The 20,953-nt window shown below is 40.5% G+C and overlaps 1 protein-coding gene across 1 annotated transcript in view; it reads right to left on the bottom strand.

Annotated features, from left to right (window-relative positions):
* Nucleotides 1–20,953, bottom strand: part of LOC128445905 (carbohydrate sulfotransferase 8) — a 172,547-nt gene that overhangs the window by 87,016 nt on the left and 64,578 nt on the right. The window lies entirely within an intron of this gene.

Below are 20,953 nucleotides of genomic sequence, written 5' to 3'. Positions count from 1 at the left end.
TGTTACCTTTCAAAAGAGACCAAGATCATGCATGTACTCCAAATGGTTCAAGAACAGCTTTCAATTTAATTTGGGCATTCCTCAGACAGGCGTTTTAGGCGAATCTCACCCGCCTCTTAAGAGTTAACCAGACAGACAGAAAGAAGACAGACATTTGTGGAGAAAGGTACGCCAAGCCACTGTGTACTCCCACACACAGCAGATACTACAAATACAATCTAGTACCATCATTTTAGGACAGACAACACCGGACTACTTCATATGAGGTTACACTCTCCAGTAGCTATAAGTAGTTACCTCTGCCTGAGGTGGTACTTCAAAGTAGCAGCTCAGAGTTTGCAACGCTGTGACATGGAGCCGTTGAGGTTCTGCGGCTGTAGAGCAGTGTCTTTGATTGTTATATCCCATTATGCCTGTGAAATGTTATTTAGGGGAATGTTTATTAGTATCACACGAAACCCTCGCAGGCTGCACTGCTGCGAATTGATGTCTATTGTTGTTAAATCAGATTATTCCTATGAAAAATTATGCAAGTGGTTCATGTAATGGCGGAATATTAATGAGGTTTAATTTTTGAATGCTGGTGAAGACACTGGAATATGCACTGCCAAAAAGGCTAATTAGAGGAACATGATAAGTTATGGTTTGATGGGTTTTCAACCCCCACAGTGCTCACAGTGTAAATCTTATTTACCAGTCATCTCCAGATGAATGCCCATCTTTGGCTTTGAATCTATACTCGTCTCGCCTACAGGATGTTTAATCTGCCACAACACAATATGTTCCATCTGTTACATGTGTGAGGGCCTGTAACATTGTGTCGTACATGTACATTGCTAATCCTCCATTGTTAGCTGCCTTCTAATGTGTCAGCAATAAATAGTTTCCTATTTTATGCAGCAAATTAAAACAATCTGCTCGTGCTGGAGGACAAGAGTCAGAGACGTATGACTAAAGGGAAAGACAGAGGGAGAGAGAGAAAGAGAGAGTTATATTCATACTAGACAACAGCACTTTCTGCCATGTGGCAAACCTCTGCCATAGAAACGTAATCCTCATCCAAGGCCTTCAGATTTTGTAAACGGACATGGAGCCTGAATCTTTCATTAAATGAAGGCTTATTTCATTATTTAGAAGGTGTTATTTTCTGCCTCACTTCACAGGCTAAACGCCAACTGGCAAATCCAAGGCCTATTAAAATGAGTCAGATTCTGGTCCCATCTGCCCTGCTGGTTTCCTCACTCTTCCCTGTGTGTGGGAGGGCAGACTGGATAATGCAGTCAGGATGTGAGCTGCAGACTGGATTCTGCTGTGTCATCCGTCTTGCCATTTAACAGCCCACTCACCAGAACTATGGTATCAGCAACATGGATCCCTCACGGCCACAGGTAGGATCCTTTTAATTAGAGCACTTCACACTCGTTATTAGGAAATGATCCCTTATCTGCCATCACATGATGTAATGCACTGTACAGCCAATCGGTGCAGATTTCAACAGGAAGTCAGGAGAAGTGGCCAGCACCTTCAATCTTGCTGAAAGACACTGGCTTTGGCCCTTTGACTTATCGGGTTATTGGATGACCTTTCTTTCCATCTGGTTAAACACTTACAAAATAAACACAAGTACAATCTATCGAAACCCCCTTCAGAATGGCTATCAACATCCCTCCTGAGTGATCCGGTCATGAGGGGCCAGCGTACAGGTGTGAACGTTTCCGAAATACTTCCTACATTAATTCTAAGTCCACAGTCTTTTCTCTGTGTGAACAAGGCGGACGCAGTTTCACAATGGATCGAACAGATATTTATTCGCTCGTCAGTTGATTTACTCGTGGTCACACACAGAGATTATTGCTTTTCTTACAGCTGAACATTCATTTATTTTGTCCCTCCTTACTTCTCTCACTCTCTTTCTGTCAATAATGCCGAGACACACACATCCTCATCAGAAACACCTTTAAACTCAGACTTGGTAAAGAAAAGAACATTATTTGGTCATCACGACCATAAATGGCACAAGTGTATATTTGCATATAGAGCAGGGAAGTGATGTCCAATCACAAGTGGCCACAGGAGATACATTCAGTACGCATTTTACCGCCAGGTGTGAACAGACGAAGATAGGGCTTTAAACTTGTGATCGGATTTATCGGGTCACAGGGCCAGGGCCAACTGTATGAGCAGTGCGATCACTGAATCACTTCTCCTGGGGTTACATGTTTTCCGCTTAGCAGCTATCACAATCTTTGAATTGCACTATCATTAGAGTTGTCCATATAATCGTTTTTTCTGTTAAGTCTCATCTCTGCATGAATCATAGTCTGCACTGGCACAACCTTGAGAAATTTGTGTAGTCACGATAGATGGTGACTGGAGCGATTCAGATTCTAGATGCGTATTTCTAAGAGAAAAATGCCATATTTTTATGAGCCATTCAGAAAGCGTGGCCTCGTCCGCTCTCAGTTACATGAGAGGCATGTCTAATTCAGTCATGTACTTTTGGATTCTGTGCGTGTTGAGAATGACGGCCTGCAGTTTCCTAGACTGTCAAATAGAGAGTGTTATTACACACAGCTCAGACTGCTCAGGGATAATTTGAAAAATGTAGTTGGTTTATTATTATCTTTTTCATTCATTATTGGCTGGTAGAGTGGTTCTGTGGCTATTACAGAGGGATAACACTTCACTCACTGTATGAAACCTTTCATTTACTGAGCTGGCTTCGGCATAATGCTGTGTGTTGTCTCCAAGGAGGAAACTATTATCTGCAGCACAGAAATCCTCTCTCCATAGAAAGTCCTCAGCTCCATGACAAACAAAAAACGGGCTTTTTTCCCTTTTGCTTAATTTTCCAAATGACTTAGTAAATAAATCTCTGCTGAGGAATGAAGCCGCTTCCATTGCTACTTATCAGGGGATTTGTGTAGCTCAGAGAGCTGAGCATGAAACAAAGCCAGAGGAAATAAAAGAGCCAGCCCGAGCCCATAACAAAACATCTGTTGGAATCAGCCTTTAAGTGAAATATGACCGCGGTGTGCACTTTCATTAAAACAGACACCGGTTTTGTTGTTTGTGGTCAAATCTGCTTATCCACAGGGCACTTTCATGGCATGATGGAATCTTTAAATTAATTAAATGATTTGGCACCCACACGTCTTCTTTCCCTAGAGAGCAATGGGCCCTCTTGTTACAGTGATGCACAAAATAATTCCCCAGTTTGCCAGATGTCCTGTTATCTCGAGCTTGAAGTTTATTATTGGGTGAATATGCAAGGGGGATATTCTGACCTTCAGGTCATCTGTCATCTAACTTTAAAATCCAAATTATAAAAAGTTAGAGTGATGTCAAAATCTATATCTATATATGCTAATAATGTTTTGTGGTATTGTATTGATTGCCAACAAAGCCAGAGCTGGGGGTCAACCACAGGGCAGGGCCACGGAAGTTGATAATGTCCTCACTTTATTTAGCCCAAGGTCAGTATTGTACAGATATATGCACACCACATGATCCATTATATAAATAGAAGTTTTACACCAGCAGTTGTTGGCGGTGAAATGCATTCAACTTCAGTGTCAATACTGTCATGAATTACCGGTACAACCTCCTCTGCAGTGGGGCTCTGACTGCAAATGAAATCCGGCATAGTGAGGAGGTGGGGGGGCGATCTTGGAATAAACGAAACATGGTTTGTTGTATGTTATTGAAATAAAGCACATGGTGACTCAGAATATTAATTGTCTCATCCATTATTCATGTGCATCATGAAGGTAATGCTGATGTTACGACCCGTGTGACTAACAACGCAGCACTGCTGCACATGTGGTTGGAAACTATTGAGTTTACAAGGACTAAAAAGTACGAAGGTTTTTCCTCTTTTATTCGAGGAAATAAAAACAGCCTAACCCTGAGTAAATCAGCTGTGACATCTGAGACACCTCACCTTGCTCAGCACTTTCTCTGACGGACAAAAACTGTGGTGGCAGTAAACGAGATTTGACAAATAAAAAATGCCCAAACCAAGCAACTTGTTATTGGCTTGAGCATACGATCAGCCCATCAATCAACACGTGACTAATCTTTCATGAAGGCACTATACATTATTACAGTCAAGCACCAAAAGCACAACAGTGCAAATCAGCACAGGCATCAGTATACAGCAGGTGTATGGTTTAAGTCTGCATCTGTATTGGCACAAAGGTTACAATTAGAGTTTTTCAGGGTTTTGTCTTCAAAGCTTTGCTGAAGTCTGTGTGTGTGTGTGTGTGTGTGTGTGTGTGTGTGTGTGTGTGTGTGTTAGTGTGTGTGTGTTAGTTTGTTTCCCACTGGCTTTTGAGTAATCGGAAGTAAAGCACCAAAAAGACTCAGCAGTATAATTAGAGTAATTAAGAAAGCACAGGGCAGGCGGTGTTTTAGATGCCATGAACCACTAAGCACAGTCTCTGGGTGGTAATTACATGTGGATAAGCTTTGTGCAAGGTTTTGCTACACTGGCCTTGAATAATGTAGGGATGTAATTGGCTGCAGAAACAAAAACATGATCTCAATCTGTGATCTGATCATAATGTCACAGTAGCACATTGGCATATAATCAAAATCCACTCCTGCAAATGCTGCGTGCTTAAAATGCAGGTACAACAATATTCGTCTGTTTCTTGTTTATTGTTGTTGTATTTTCCTTTTAAATTTAGTTTTCAAACTGAAAACACTGTTTTGGTTCAGTTTTAATCCCTGTCCGTAGTAACACGCCAATCGTGTGACTGCTAATGTACTTGCTTGCTGGTGTGGCAGCAGGGGCGTCAAGGGCCCCAAAGGGGAGGGGGGTCGTTAAAAAGCCTGGATGTTTTTTTTATATATATTTTTTTTTATAAATATTATTAATTACATTTTGAGGAATATAGAAATGGATGAAACTGGCTAAATAAATCGACTGATTGACGGAAAATGTTATCAGAATAGGTTCCCAGAGGTAACCTCTCCCACCCCTACAAACAAATGGTTTAGTCTTTGCAGCACGCGATCTACATATAGTCCATGCAAATGATCGAAGTGAGTGAGTGACTGCTGGAGAAATGTTTTTTAAAAGGTCGGCCAGAAAAGTGCAAGTTAAGTCGGGGAGTCTGAATAGAAAAGAGAAAAACGAAAGAGAATGACAGGAAATGGATGGCAGACAACTCTGAACATAGGGAGCCCAACTAGTAATGACACAGTTTATTATGACCTGGTTACACTGGCTGTGCTGCGTTTGTGTGTCGCAGATTCTCAGTTGTCTGATGTTGTCGCAGAGGGTTTAATTCAAACAAACGCCATTACTGAGAGCTCATAGCACAATAAGAATGCAGACTTGAACCCGGACATATCCCTCTATTTTGCCGCATCTAGTCAAATCCCGCTCAAAATCAACTACCACTTCCACTGTAATTGATATTCCTGTTGTATACTACACTGGCTGCAGAGGCCGATGTTAGTTATTTTCTTCTGGAAAGGGGGTCACAATAGGATGCTCACAAATTAGCAAAGGCTACATTCTGACATTGTTTTCCAACATCTCTCTTTCCACCTGTCCAGACTCCAACCGGGACAGCAGCATTTCCAAACCTATTTTAGACTAGTGTGGACTTTCAAGGGAAAACGTAATGAAGCCTTTGTTTACTTCTGGTATGTATTGTTCTTCAGCTGCAAATGAGAAAAATATATTTATATTTATTTTGTATCTTTCAACATAAAAAGTGAAAGAAAACATCCTTGTGTCGACTGTGACATTATTACAGGTTCACTTTTCGCCGCTATAGATTTTATAAAAATGACCTCACTGCATGGTTATGTCCGTGAAACAATCATGTTGGACTTTAGTTCCACGGAGTCAGAAACAGGAAGTATGGTTCCCTTCTTCTAACCATTTCATATGATTTACGAACGATTCAAATGATGAACCCTCCACTCTGCAGTGAAATATACTGCTTAGACAAATTTTTATGCAAATCTGGATCAACAAGGGAAAGGGTTAATCGTACCGTGGCACTAATTTTCAAATGGATGTAATTAAATGGTATATTAAAAGCCAAAGCTGGGTAATATTCATCATGCTCATGGCCCACATATTGAAACTCTGCTGTCACGTCACATTTGCTTTGCTGTTGTACAGGAATGAGACATTTCTGTGAGTATGTAATGTATGTTTTAACTAACTCTATGTAAAGGTCTTTTTAATTTCACAGGCTTTACGAATATTTCATGTTGAGTTTTTTTGTGCAAAACAGAGCTGATACCATACTCCCTGCCAGTCTGACTCTACACCTGTCCCACAATAATTACTTTCAAATCACAGCTTGTGGAAGAGAAGTCCGCATTTCCGACCCAGCCACGGCCTTCTCCACTGGGCCACACACTCTGTCAGGGGTGCACCGTGGTGAGCAGACCTGGCGTGATGCTGATAAGATGCGTTTTCCAGACCTCTGCACCGCTATCACATATTCATTTACATTCTGCCCAACCCAGCCTGCACAGCACTCTCCCATAGATCATCTCTGAGGGGGGAACCTAAAATCACATATGGAGCCGTCCATCCCCTCGCTGTCAATTAAAGTGGCTTACCTTGGCTCGGCGAGTGAGACCTGTGACACGCATCAAATTTGAAGCACAGCTTTCACAGAGTTAACACGAGTCGTGGTGCACATTAAATATTACAAATAGTCTCAGAGATACTGTTTTTAAAGGCTTTGAGGAAAGAGGGTTGAAAAGCCAGTGGCCGCGCACAAGGTCTGCTTGGGCAATTCCACAAAGTGCAAGTCTACATGTTCACACAAATTACTTTTCACATCCTCTCCAAAGATTCATGTTGCACTTTTAGTTCCACGGAGTCAGAAACAGGAAGTATGGTTCACTTCTTCTAACCTGTGCCCGCCTGTTCCAGATGATTACTCTTCTCATATGATTTATGAAGGATTCAAATGATGACCCCTCCCCTCTGCAGTGAAATATACTGCTTAGACACATTTTTTATGCAAATCTGGATCAACAAGGGAAAGGGTTAATCGTACTGCGGCACTAATTTTCAAATGGATGTAATTAAATGGTATATTAAAAGCCAAAGCTGGGTAATATTCATCATGCTCATGGCCCACATATCTAAACTCTGCTGTCACGTCACATTTGCTTTGCTGTTGTACAGGAGTGAGACACTGAGTCATTTTTGTGAGTATGTAATGTATATTTGACCTGCTCTCTGTGAAGGTCTGTTTCATTTCACAGGCTTTACGAATATGGTATATTGAGTTTTTTTGCAAAACAGAGCAGATTAGAGGATGTTGCCAAGTCACATTCGAGGATTTCATTAAAAAACGATAAAACAATGCAAATCTGTCTTCAAGCCAAACAAGAGCTCATTGCTCTGCAGTGTGCTTTAATTGCAATTTTCACTGGACAATGTTGTTAAATATTACCTTGAGAAATCTCATTAATTCCCCTGTAATTATCAGCACATGCCACTTGTTGGATGACTGGGAGAAAGCCCTGATATAGGGCACCGGCATCCATACTGGAATTGCATTTTGTAATGCACTTCATTCACTTAACAAGCCGAAAGATCCCCCTGCATTCTAGATACTGTAATTAATCATTTACATAAACCCGGTGTCACCTGACAGGTCATCCTGCTGTGCGTTCCCACCGCTGCTCTTATTAAAAAGCTAATCTACACCGCTGACCCACCTTGCTGCTGAGGAAGATTCCTCCTAATGACTATCTTCCTCTTCCTTCTCTGTGCCCCCTCTAAGACCTCCATAACAGGAGGTGCCACGGGCCTCAACCAGGAAACTTTCCCACAGAGCAGGAGCGCTTCAAGTGTGCGGATATTCATTTATTCCAATATGCTCCCTGTTGCTGCTGTCAAAACGCAGGGCTCATTAACCAAATGTGATTTTTAAAATAGCTGTTTCGCCCTCGCATCGCCCAGATATATTACTCTCCATAGGTGAGTGATATTCATTGAGAAGGCGTGACCTTAGAGATTGTGAACTGCTCATAGACTCATCCGTCTGTCTCAGCACAATATCAGACAGGGATGCGCTTTGAGGAGGGAATGATCACAACTCAAGGAGCAGTTCAGGCTCCCAGAGATAATGTGATGATTGAATGATTTAATCAAGTCGTTGCTGGGTAGTTTTATGAACGCCAACACCAGGGAAACTGTTAGAGGAGAGACAGGATCTGTGACGTGCTAGCAGAAAACACCAGGGACCTCGGTCGCCATGGTAACAGTAATAAACGCACGTTCAACATTGTGGGATGGTCACAGTTTTTTTAGGTATGAAAACAAAAACTAGGTTAGGCAATATTTCTGATGTATCTTTATGGTTAAAACATCTCTGTTGTCTTGGTTGATAAACAATGACTTTCACATGGGACACAAACAGTCCCTCGTGTGAAAGTCCCGTGGTTCTGTTCATTTGGTTTTCTGTCTCTCATTTTGTTGCGGACAGTGACAACTTATATTTCGAAGCCCTCTGATTTATACACTGTTCAATCTGTTACTTTTTTACATTTCACTCCTTCTCCGAATGTTTTCCCATTTGACATGTAGACACCCTAAAGTGCGGCAGCCTGCTCACTCTCAGTGGATAATGAATTTAAACCACTTGTCCCTGTCTGACGGATAAGAAAATGCATTGTGGTAATGGAGTGGTTATTTTGAATAAGCACTGCCAATAAACTGGGCATATAAGAACACACATGAATGAGTGGCTGCATAGTAAACCATGCATGCTGCCATCACAAGTCAGAGGAGGGCCTCCACTGACTCGTATAGACACGGCTTTGTGTATAATGGGACCAGCCATCGGTACCACTGGGATAAATCCTGTGGGCCGTCAAAAAATCCATAGTTATTCCTGGCCCTGTCAGTTTCCTTGCCATCCCTCTCTGTGCACCTGTGTGTATGAGAGCGTGCTGCATGTGTGTTCTGCCAGTGGGCTCACTGGCCAATCACTGAGCAGTTTCCCACAGTTCCATCTCAAGCTGCTCCCCCCACTGCAAACTCTCTGTGTCAAAATGAAAAGATGCCAACTAGCTTCTACAAATGTTTCCTGTCAGACTGACGTGGATACCATGGCCATCATGTCAAGCGATGACAGTGATGAATGTGATGAAGTGTAGAGTTGAGTGACAGCCGTCACACTGATGGGCCCAACTCATGACTCTGGATAAAGCAGCTGATAAACGGCCTGTTTATGTTGTGTCAAGTTAAATAATGTGTCCGGCTTCTTTTACACTCTAAAACCGGTGTCACTGCTACGTCACCTTCAAACATAATAATGATGATTATGATATTCATTTTGTATGGCACTTTTTACAAAAAAAACAAATGGCAGCTACAACATTATTGAAATATAAGATACACATCATAATATCTATATTTTAAACATATATATGTTAATATTCAAAGTTCAAATAAGTCTACACATGTATATAAATAATTCTGTTTTGAGTAGCTAGAATTAGAATACATGTATTTCAGCTGTTTAAGGTGTAACACAATGTATAAAACTGTTCATATAAATATACACCAGTGATTTTTACTACAGAATCCATGCCCTTAAATGTCATTCGAAAGGTTGTTTGAAAATAATCCTCGTAAAATAAAAATAGCACTAGAAAAGACAGTGTTTTCTCTGTTTTCCTAAAGCCTGCAATGGGTAAAAAAGATGGAAATAACAATAAGGTAAATGTGCAATGCTGAACAGAGAGAGAAAGATATTGCTCGTAAACCGAGCGGTTGTAGTTCTCAGAGAGTTGTTAAAAACAATAATAGTACACATATTGCATGTTGTAAATCGTCTGGACTCTGCTTTGTTTGTTTGTTATAGACAAAACTTTGCAGGAGTTCATATTGTGCAATAAATGACCGCAATGCTATTAAACTGTGGATGTCAATAACGGATTTCTATACTTTCCTTACTGTGAATTTGAAAGCTGGTGATAAACGACATTTATATATAAATTGCAAAAACTGTGGGCTGGCTTGGTTATCATATAGCTATTAAAACCAGACACACGTTCACACACACGCACACACCCACACAAGTTTCCATTTTACAACGACAACTGAAGGAAACTGAAACAGCAGGATGGTAATTAATAAGTGTCTTTGTATTAAGGTTTAGAAGACACTGCAGTGAAGAGCAGAAAGCATGAATCAAAAACACAATTACACATTTAACGTTCCAAGTAATACAAAAACATTTTATGATGCCCACAATATTGCAAGAACATAGGTACAGCCATTTAAGGTCATTGTTGACAGATATGATGGATCAGTATATATGCAAAACATAAACAACACAGAGTCAGCGAAAAACCGGCACAGGCTGAAAATAATATCTCACGCCTGCAGGTTTTAAAAATAGACACACAATAACAACGCATTGAGGAATTAGAGCAAAAGTCACAAAATAATCAGGCAAACTCCCCTAGTCTTATTTGATCCCACAAAGCTGAAGCTCTCGATTGATTTTTGCACGAGCGAAAGCTCTTCTTTTCTCTGGGGTTTAAAAATAGACTTTCATTAATACGTCCATGACAATATTAATCATATCAAGCCTCCGACGGCTTGGAGGAGCGAATTGAAGCTGCCTGTCGTATTCAGAAAACACACTGTGGAGCTGCTCTTCGATAAAGCCGCTCTCCGGCAAACAAATGGCTGCAATAACTCCCGGCTCAAACACAAAAGGTTCTTTCCAGAGAGAGCAGTCAAAAATGGAGCAAACTGGCTGGAAGTAATATGTCACTACATTAGATGCCTCTGTGCCGAATCCCCCCCCGATTTGATATCTCCTGTCTAAACAGCTGCACTTCATTCATTTAAGTTCATGTACCATTGTGTTAAGTTTGTATCACAGAGTTTGCTTTCTCAACAAAGACTAGATATAAACAGAAAAACTTTTAAAAGAAAGTACAATAATCCTGATCAGATTAAAGTGAATTAAATTCAAAGTTCTTCTCATATAAATTGCAGAAATATTCCACCACAGGATAAAAACCCTTCATTGATATGCTACGAAAAACCAGCCATAAGGTACAAATTAGTTGAAGATAGGATCCAATTAGAAACCTCAGCCAAAGCGAGGCAAAAGACTGAGAATCAATAGTACGAATGTCAAGACAAGAGAAAAGTGGATTCAACCCCCCCCCAATCTGCTGTGGAAAGGATGAGTATTCATCATTGTCTCTGTGCCACCTTGCTTATTGTCCTCTTAACTTTTGCAGGACTGACAATGCAGGCGTGATTTATCACTGGTCAGCACAGAGGCTGCTGATCCCTGAAAGAGGTTTGCATTTATGCATTATTCAAAACATTTTTTAATCTGCCACATCAGGATTACGAGGGGGTCGGCTTCAGCCCTTCTCCAAAGGCTTACTGCAAAATGTGCTCTCTGCTCTCCACTTTGTTTCACTGTTTCATTGCAAATGTGTCACAGGAGTGAGCCGGAGACGCCAGTGAAAACATGAATTATTTTCACCATCCATTTTAGGGGTTTTATTTCAGAACGGATAAATCTGGAATCTGTCACGTCACATCCTTTCTCGGTGTGGATATTAAACCTGTCCAAAATTAGAAGCAGATATCATGGCATCAGCCCATTAGTAAGAAATGCTCTCGTTCCTATCTTGACATATCCTGAGCCTCCGTCCCAGTCGCCTGTTTTGATCGTGCCAGTAATGTTAACAGCTGTAACAAGAGCAAGTCCAATCGATCAGGCCGTGTTATGAGAGGCTTGTTGCATTTGCCGGGTGAGTGTCCATCGAGCAGCGATAGAGTGAGAGGTGCTGAGTGTTAATGAGGTGACTAATTAAAGAGGGGGCTATCGAGCCCGCTGACCCCTCTGGCCCTGTTGAGCAGGGGGACCAGGGAGAGATGGACCGTGAGGCCAAATTACACTAAGATGGCTCATCAGTTGAGCTCGTCTACACAGCTTCAGGGCCTCACCTATCCTTCATGCTCGCTCTGCCTTACCTCCCTCACTGACCCACAAAGACTGAGACAATTATGTTTTGGACTTTTTTTAGGAAACGGTTTTTGATCGGACTAATACAAAACACAATGAGAGTGTGGGTACGATTTGATCCTGGTACACATCGGAGGGCTGGCACTCTCGGTCAAAGAGGGATCCGTTACTGAGATGGCCGAGTGCCAAGAGAAAGCAGTAACATGAGATAAGAGGACAGAGGAGACGAGAGGAAACATGAGGCGGGGGAGAGACGTGGGGCTTTGGCCAGTGCCATCTACAAAAACCAGAGAAGGGCTGCATCCCCTGCCAGGGAGGAACTGTGTCAGAGCTCAGGCTTACAGTATGTAAACCAGGTTAATGTGTGAGTCTGAGTTCCCATGTAAGTGCAAGTGTGATGACTAACTTAGAAGTGAATGAATCATAAAACAGGATGTATAAATGTTGCTTTGTTAATAATTGACCATTCTAATGAAGTGCCTGTTTGTAATGGGCTCTTCTATTGTCCTGTGTTAATGCTCTGGAGCTACTTCAGAATTATTCATCAGTGAGTCCACCTCAAACAGCTCTACAATATACTGTCACTTTTTTATTGATTGTGTGCTGGACGTTTTGTGTAGAACTTTTTATTAACAGTCCATGGTTCAGACTGAAGTTAGGAAACGTTGTGTTCATCCTACCTGGTTTATCTTCAAAAGACGTTTAAAGTCTATCTTTTTTGTATTAAATTAAACTGAATTATCATTAAAACTGTTTATGCACGTGGCTTATAAGTTTAAATGATTTACCCAACTGCTGTTATTTCATTTTAAACTATCAACACAATTTTAACAAAATAACAGCTCTGTAGTTCAGCTCAATAAAAAGCATTGCAGCAATAAACAAACATTGTGCTTTTACTCGGTAGACAAATTCTTAAAGAGGAAGTGATGCTAAAAATGTTGTGGCCATGGTGGAGCTCAGCGCACACAACTGATTAGTAGATAGATGTAGTTTAGGGATTTAAACTACACAGTTTATTTAGTGGCATGTTATCTATAATCTACTTAAAATAAATATTTAATTGCATTCTAATGTAGCTACTATATTATTGCAGTGAGGGCCATTGTTCTTTTATGACATTGTTCATTAATGACATTTAAGCTACACTGCACATTATGTGTATGTGTACAATATTCGAGGTGGGAGTTAAATGAATTACACGCAGGTTATCACATTATGAGATTTTATTGAATGTTTAATTATGTTATTCCAACATCATGAGTTTCAGCATGGTAATTGATACAGTCACTGAAAATTAAACCAAAATTTGCTGAACCACTTGTTACTGGGGAAAAATAACAATGTTCTAATGTGTTATCAGCTGAGTGCGCTCCGCAGGCAGGGACTTATCGAACGCAGCATCATCTCAGGGGCAAAAAAGATTTCGACAGGAGCAAGTGAAAGATGTTTCTCAAGGTATTCAGGGCTCTGGCGTCTCAGTGAAACAGAGAAGCCCGACAACCAATAGATTAATCCTCTGTTGCAGATAACTTTGTCTCCCCGTGGACAGTGACAAATGATCCGAGGTAAGGTTCAATAATATAAAGTGGTGTATTGTTCACAGGCAGCCGAGTGAGGTGATGAAATATATTTCATACGTTGGGCCTTGATTAATTCTGAGCTATTCTTTCTAGCACCACATTCATCAAGTGACTTTTGAGAACACGGCAATTATAGCGCACCACAAGGAATTTGTAATTTGTATTTTCTTTATTTTTATAGATAGCACCTATGGTCTTACTTTGAGGAAATGCATGATGTAGTATCTTGCAAAAGTAAATCTCTCACACACCATTTATTTTGTAAACTGGTGCAGCGTCAGTGGATTTATCTTTAGAATAACTTTTACAAATAATAGGTCCATTACTTACAGCAAGTTACCTCCTCGGGGTGATTAGTCCAAGAAGTCTGGTGTTTTTTAAGACATCCCATGGTCATCCCTTTGATTACAGAACAGCCAAGCCCTCCATGTTTAATACAGGGTAAACAGGGAAACCTGCATAATCGGCTGTTCAAATTTGGACGTGGTAATCATCTCTCTGATGAGGTGATTGGCACAGAGTCACTCCAAAGGTGACAGGTGCTGCACTGAAACGGAGCCAGATAAAACCTCTTTCGAACCCACTCCTAAATTACTGCGGCCCAGGAACAGCTCTTCTCTTTATTGACACAGCTTCTTCAAATATTAGAGCATACAAATCGGAGAATCTATAATAGCATCTTGCAGCCTCATATTTTCTGCAGAGCCATTCTTCTCAAATGCACTGAGCCATAAGCATATAAAAAAAAAAAATATATGTATCATTTTGTATCTGTGTATCTGCTCAGATCATATTCCCAATGCAGTGGTAAGAATAATTTAAGTTGCAAAAAAATAAGATTCATGAATAACAAAGTGTGAATATGATTCCATCCGTTGAGTCAGAAAGGAAAAAATGCACTGACACCGCTGTGCTAACAACACACAGGAAAGAAATGCGTGGTTTCTGCCACCATGCTCAAACTACTTCTCTTAAAAATGAATAATCCATCCAGTTAAAGATACATATGCAAACTTGTGATTGAAGACATGTTTGTGATATGTGTTGTTGCGTCACATTTCTAAGAAATCCTACTGTGATGGGGCTGGACTGACACAGTGGTTCAATCTGCTGGGACTGCGGCATCGAACGTTATATCTCAGGCATCTTCTCATATGTTGTGATACCAGTGTTGTACCGTTCTGTATGTTTTGCAGTTGGTAGCTGCAAATAAAAAAAACACTGTCGATTTTAAGTTTTCTGTTATTTCATCGAACATATTTATTGGATGACTGGGATTGCATTGTCTTTCATTCAATGTTGAAACCAGCTGATGGTGGAAACACGATGCATTCTGCAAATAATAAATAAAGGCAAAAACTATAAGCATCACTTAATCTGAGAAAGCAGTCATATTTATTTTTTACCATTAATTGTTTATTTCTCACATGTAAGTGGTAACCCCCTTAACACATTTGTGTAAAGCAGCTGACACTGTGTTAATGCCTTAAAAAAGTGAATTTTTTTGACAAAGCCCTATCTCTCAGTGTTTAAGAAAGTGCTCTGTATCTGCACCAGCATTTTCAATTGAATGGCTTCTTCCCTGACCCAAAACACATCCTTCCAGCAAATATTGTGGAAATCCTTTCAGCTGTTTTGTGTAATCTTACTACATACAAAAAAAGCAAAAAAACAAATAGACAGGGGTGAACACATAACCTACTTGGTTGAGGTGACAACTGCATAAATACATTGATAAGAAAGCAGCCAAATATACACTAAATAAATCCATGCAATACAACGATATAGTTATCATATTGACATTAAGTGGACAATGCGTCACTGCGACCGACAGCAGAGAGGATGGTTTGGTTTTGAATCCCTCTATGCAGCCATGCATCAAGTGTCATTCACATTTATCAGCATGTTATGCATACTATGCTTCTCCTGGGCCGTTACCGTGGAGATGATAGTGGACAGAGGCTATGTGTCCAGATGGAGCAGCTGTTGGGCTTTTCCTGAGCAGAGTAGTTCTGATACACAAACGAAGCTGGTGATGTCTTTGAACTTTAAACAGCCAACACAACATCCTCCTTGTTCCGACACACATTCTCACACGCGCACACGCACATGCATACACACACACGCGCACGAACACGGACATACACACCCTGCCAACATCGGAATCTGCCTGCCTCCCCCACCACATCTTCCTGTTTTCAAGATGAGAAGGGCCGCTCAAACCGGGAGACACTGCACGGCAGGTTTCTTTCCTCCTACATCCCACGCTTGTCTCCGTGCAGTGATGGCCCAAAACTGACACTGACAACAGAGGCCTCATTAATCGTGATAGCAGCTCGACTCAGAGTTTCCTTCTTCTCTCTGCCTGCCTGCCAGGGTGGTATATTCTCTTGGGAACGCTATTCAACATCTTGGAGATGCAGCAAGTTGTCACGGAAAAAGACTGAGCACGTGGTGGGGAGCAGATGAAAGGCAAACAGGGCCTGCATTTGAATATAACCTGTGTGAAGGCGTTTATAGAATTAACAGCTTAGGCAGCTCTGAAATTCCCTCTTTATATTTCCAACACCTGTGCCCATGACCCTGCATACTGTGGTGCAGCTTAGGCTGTGAGCGGAGAGTGTGTGTCCTCAGCCCGCTGTCAGCACAGAGGCAACAAACGCATGCACCCGTGAGGGCCGGCGTCATGCGAATCACCGGACTTCACATGAGCTGTGGAGAAAATAAAGCTTGTATTTATCATTATCATCAGTTGCATTGCAGTGAAACCTGTTCTCTTTTAAAGATATTAAACACACACAAAAGGGCACTGAGAAAGCGTTATCGAGGCGATGCCCCAGTTCTGTCAAACAGCTCGCTCACTGAGTCGCCCCGCTTTATTCTGAGGTGCTTTGTTGTCTGGTTCGCCTGCAAGAATTAATCAGCTCTTTACACCTGAGTTATGATGGCCTCACTAGAGTCTATGTGTGTTACTGCATCATTAAAGAGCTGGGGTATTGATATAAATTCAAGGTCCGATAAGAAAAAGTCTTTAGTGAAAGCTCCAGAATACCATAATGTCTATAGTGTAATATATGTTGAAATATTTGATGTTTCAACATTTGTTTGTAATCAACAACAGACAACCAGTCCTTGGTCACCTGGGCCACCTACCAAGGGCTGTAAAGGCTATAAAACATGCTGGGGTAAAATAAACACAAATGATTTATCAGTTATAGGTAGAAAGGAAGGTGTCTGGGTCTGTGGTCCGCCCATTAATGACCTCTGTTATTTTTTTTATAGCTAACAGTTTCATTTAGATCGGGGTTAATAATTCAAATAATGGAAAATAATAATAAAAATAATAATTGGGATGTACAAAGTAAACGTTCTTTTCAAAACTATTCATTTTGACAAAGTAAAATGTCTATAATTTCAAAACATAACATAAATTCATCCCAAAAAAATGGGATGATGATTGAAGTCATGACATCTGCTATTCTCTCTCTTTAAGAAATTATACTCAAATATTTGTAGCAAATGCTTTAAAAGCATTCTGATCCTGAAGGCTTTTTTTGTGTTGTAATCATCAATGTAGCTACTGATTTATTTCAGCTAGAGCTCAGTTTAGTTTGAGTGAGTTCCAACTATTTAGATAAAGTATCTGTTCAAAAGGTCATCCACCTATCTCCAACTTCCTTCCTCTGAATCACGGAAACTTCTCAGTCAGAGACGACATTACTGCACGAACTCAAGCAGCCTGGAGGGGATGTGTGTGGGAAAAAAAGACAGAGTAGAGAATAAGTTTCTTCCATACACGTGAGCGGAATTCTTAATGGTCAGGAGCTGTGACCTGGCTCCAATCTTGGTGGCAAATCCAAATGTCTCCAGGAGCAAAATGACAAAGATTAACTGTCCCTTGGAGCTTGAAGACTCATAATTAATGCTGCCTCACTTCCCTCTGTGCCTCTGCTAGGAGGGGGATTGACACTGAATTGATAGAATTGCCATTTAGGGGTCAGTCACACCACGTCGGGGCAGACAGCGCTGGGCACGTATTTGTCAGACTTAAGCCTACATTGATCTTTAAGCAGAATTTTAAATGTTCACATTCTCTAGCTAAGAAAACACTATATTCATGAGAAACTGAAGAGAAGGTAAATATCTCACACTGCGTATAGAGGCCGTAGTGGCCTTTGGAAATTATTCAGGAAATTATCTAATAATTTAAAAGTCATTTTGTTAAGGAAGCCTTTAGCTTTTATTGTTCTGCCTTTTAAGCAATGAGCAACAATAGAAGCACACAGCAGGCTTTGACAGGTCTTAGGTGGAACGATAAATTTGTCAATCTGGTGTTGGTTCTGCTGGCCGCAAGCTGAGGGAACCACGCTGAGTGAGGCCAGTCACTGAGCGGAGAACAGCGCAGTAAACAGCCTTGGAAAAAGGGCGGCTTTGAAAGGCTCCCTCCTACCTCTGAGTGGGCACCGCAAATCCCTCCATTGAAGTGGGCTTATTTCTTAACAGCGCTGCTACCGTTTTGTATGGATCCTCCGGAATCCTCTTTCCACATAAACACCCACAATGAAGTTGGCAAAAAAGATGAAGAAATGTTCTGTCATGAAATATAGCCTGATTTATAATCAATAGACAGGGGCGTGAAAGGTGGGGTCCTGTGTTCTGTGCCGTGACTGTCTGAAGATAGTCAGTGCGTCACCATGGGGACAGTGTATATCAATTCCAGTGGAGTCGGGCTAAATCCCCCTCCATGATACAGCAGCAATTGGAAAGGGAAGACAGACTTACTGTTTATATGGAGGTTAAGTCCTTTGGCCTTTGCGTCACCAAAGTCAGTCCTCGTAAAATGGTAGTGCTGTGTTTTATGGCCCAAGATGACAAAATTCCTCAAAGACTTTCTGCTAAATCAAGAAATAAATATAAGAGGATCTATGTCTAATTCTCTTTCAGGCCAACCTCAGAGAAATTGGAAAAGGGTGGTGAACAGCTCTATTTGTCTTGATGTAATTTAATGGGCAATACCTGTTATGGGCTCAGTATAATAGAGAAACAGACTGCAAACTGCAAGGCAGCTGCCTGAAAGCTTTTCAAATTTCTGTGAAAGCTTTTTTAAAAGGCCCGAGCATTTCAGGCATGGACGGAAAATAATAAAAGGAAAATGGAAATAAATGTAGGAAAAAAAATGTATATTTCATTAGCTCAGATACAATATACATAAGTGTAATAGATTTTTACAGAAAGAAAAATAAAAATTGGAGCAATATCTCAATTTGTTTTCCTTTCATTTGAAATTAAAATTACAAGGTTGATTTATGTGTCATTACTGCATGCCTTCAATAATACCGGCTGTCAGTGGGAAAATGAGCACTCATTTTTAATTTCATAAGTCTCATCATCATAGACGTGGTCATCGTCTACCCGTGGTAATAAAGTCTCAAATGAGGTTTAGATTGTTTTGCTGCATCCTCAATACAGACATTAATGGCCTCTAATTCAGTCGTTGAAGGCCATTAGCTACAAGGGACAAAGCTTTGCAGCTGAAGTAAGATGTACTCTGTTGTGTAATGGCTTGAATTTAAAGTAAAACTCTGCACTAGATGGGTTGCCTCTGTTTATATTCATAAGGTAGATAAACTGTATTTATATGGTGACTGTTTATATCTTGAATTCAGCAGTTCCGGTCTCATTGATGACCAGAGTGGTTTACACTAATGTAATGTACTCTGCAGCAGCTATATAAAGAATGATTGAAACATCCTGATAAATCTAGTGCTGCAGTTGTGCCAAGACCCTTTGTTAATTAAATTCTACATTAGAGTACAAGTCTGTTTAAAAATCACAAGTAAGAATCTTAGGCAGCAAAATACCGCACTGAGACAAAAGAAGCTCAGATTCTTTGAACAGAACCTTTTAGACAAGAGTCACAAAGTGCTTTACATGGTCAAAGTAGTTGAAAACTGATTAACACCATACGAATAGAAAAATAGAAAACACACACACATATATATATATATACACACACACACTCTAAAAGTATACATTTCCAGTAAAGTGCATAGAGAGACATAAATCACCTGAATGCCTGTTTAGAGAAGTGTGTTTTTAACTGTTTTTTTAAATGAATCCACCGAAACAGCAAACATAAGGGTTGTAAGCCATTCCTCAACTTTGGTGCTATTGTCTCAAAGGCCCTGTCAACAGAAGTCTTAAGATGAGTCTGTATGATATCCCATAAATTTCCCTTCTCTTTCTACCTACCACACACTGACTAATTGTTATGTTGAGCCAAACAATCCCACCAACATCTGTCCAGTACAAATAAAGTCTGGAGAGCTTGCGTTTTAAGTGTCGGGCATAAGGGCGAATCAGCAGCACTTGTTAAGGGAGAGGATATCATTACCTATGTTTCCCTCTTTTTTAGGTTTACAGAGTACTGATATCAGAATCTTTTCTTTTTTATTCAGAAAATTTAATTAAAGCTGCGGCACTGTCAATTTACTCTAGGATACAGGACTTTAAAAATAATTAAACAAGACAAATTACTTCAGGAAGGATCTTCAGTCTACATCATTTCCTCTCTTTGACCCACTGGTTTCACTTACATTAGCCAGTGAAACAGACACAATGATTACCAGACCAGCAATCCAGCCGTAAGCCAGGAAATTGACTTTTTGGTCCAAAGCTGAGTCCCCTCGGTTCAGAGAGCTCTGTCGTATTTCCATCAGCCAACATGTTTGCTGCATTAAACCTGAAGATAACAGTTATCAATAACTCTTTACATTTAATAAAACTAGAAGCCCCTAACCACGACTTAAAGGTAAAAGTAATCAATAATTAGAAGGAAAACCGGTCGGAGCGGGCAGGTTATATTATCGTTGCATTATAAGGAATATGATTGACTTAGAGGTTTGTTTACTTTGAATACATTAAGTATAATCAAAACTTAAGAAAAAAAGTAATGTGGTACTTTTTACCTGAGTACATTTTTGTGTATTTATTTGTACTTTGTTTAAGTGTGTTAAAAAATTTCCTCCACCACTAAGAATGTTGTTCATTGTTTCGATTATTGGCCTTTAGCTTTCGGGAAGTTAATGTCAGCAGGTTGGTCGATTTGTCCACCAACCAAAGCAAGACATCTCATTAAAATGATTGGATTGATAATAATACAATTGTAGCGTAGAGGCTGAATTTGACTGACTTTGGTGACTGGACTTTTCCACTGCCGCCAGTAGTGGGCTGAGCTTTATGACCAAATACCTGTAAAACTAATGAAGCACCAGCTTCAACCTCATTTCTATGGAACATTATTTAGAAAATGTTAGCATGCTATCACACTTATTCTACATTAGCCCTGGTTAGCATAAGCATGCTAGC

Source organism: Pleuronectes platessa, chromosome 1, assembly GCF_947347685.1.
Source record: "Pleuronectes platessa chromosome 1, fPlePla1.1, whole genome shotgun sequence".
NCBI lineage: Eukaryota > Metazoa > Chordata > Actinopteri > Pleuronectiformes > Pleuronectidae > Pleuronectes > Pleuronectes platessa.
Note: the sequence above shows the minus strand (reverse complement) of the source record. Positions and strands in the feature narration are given on the sequence as shown.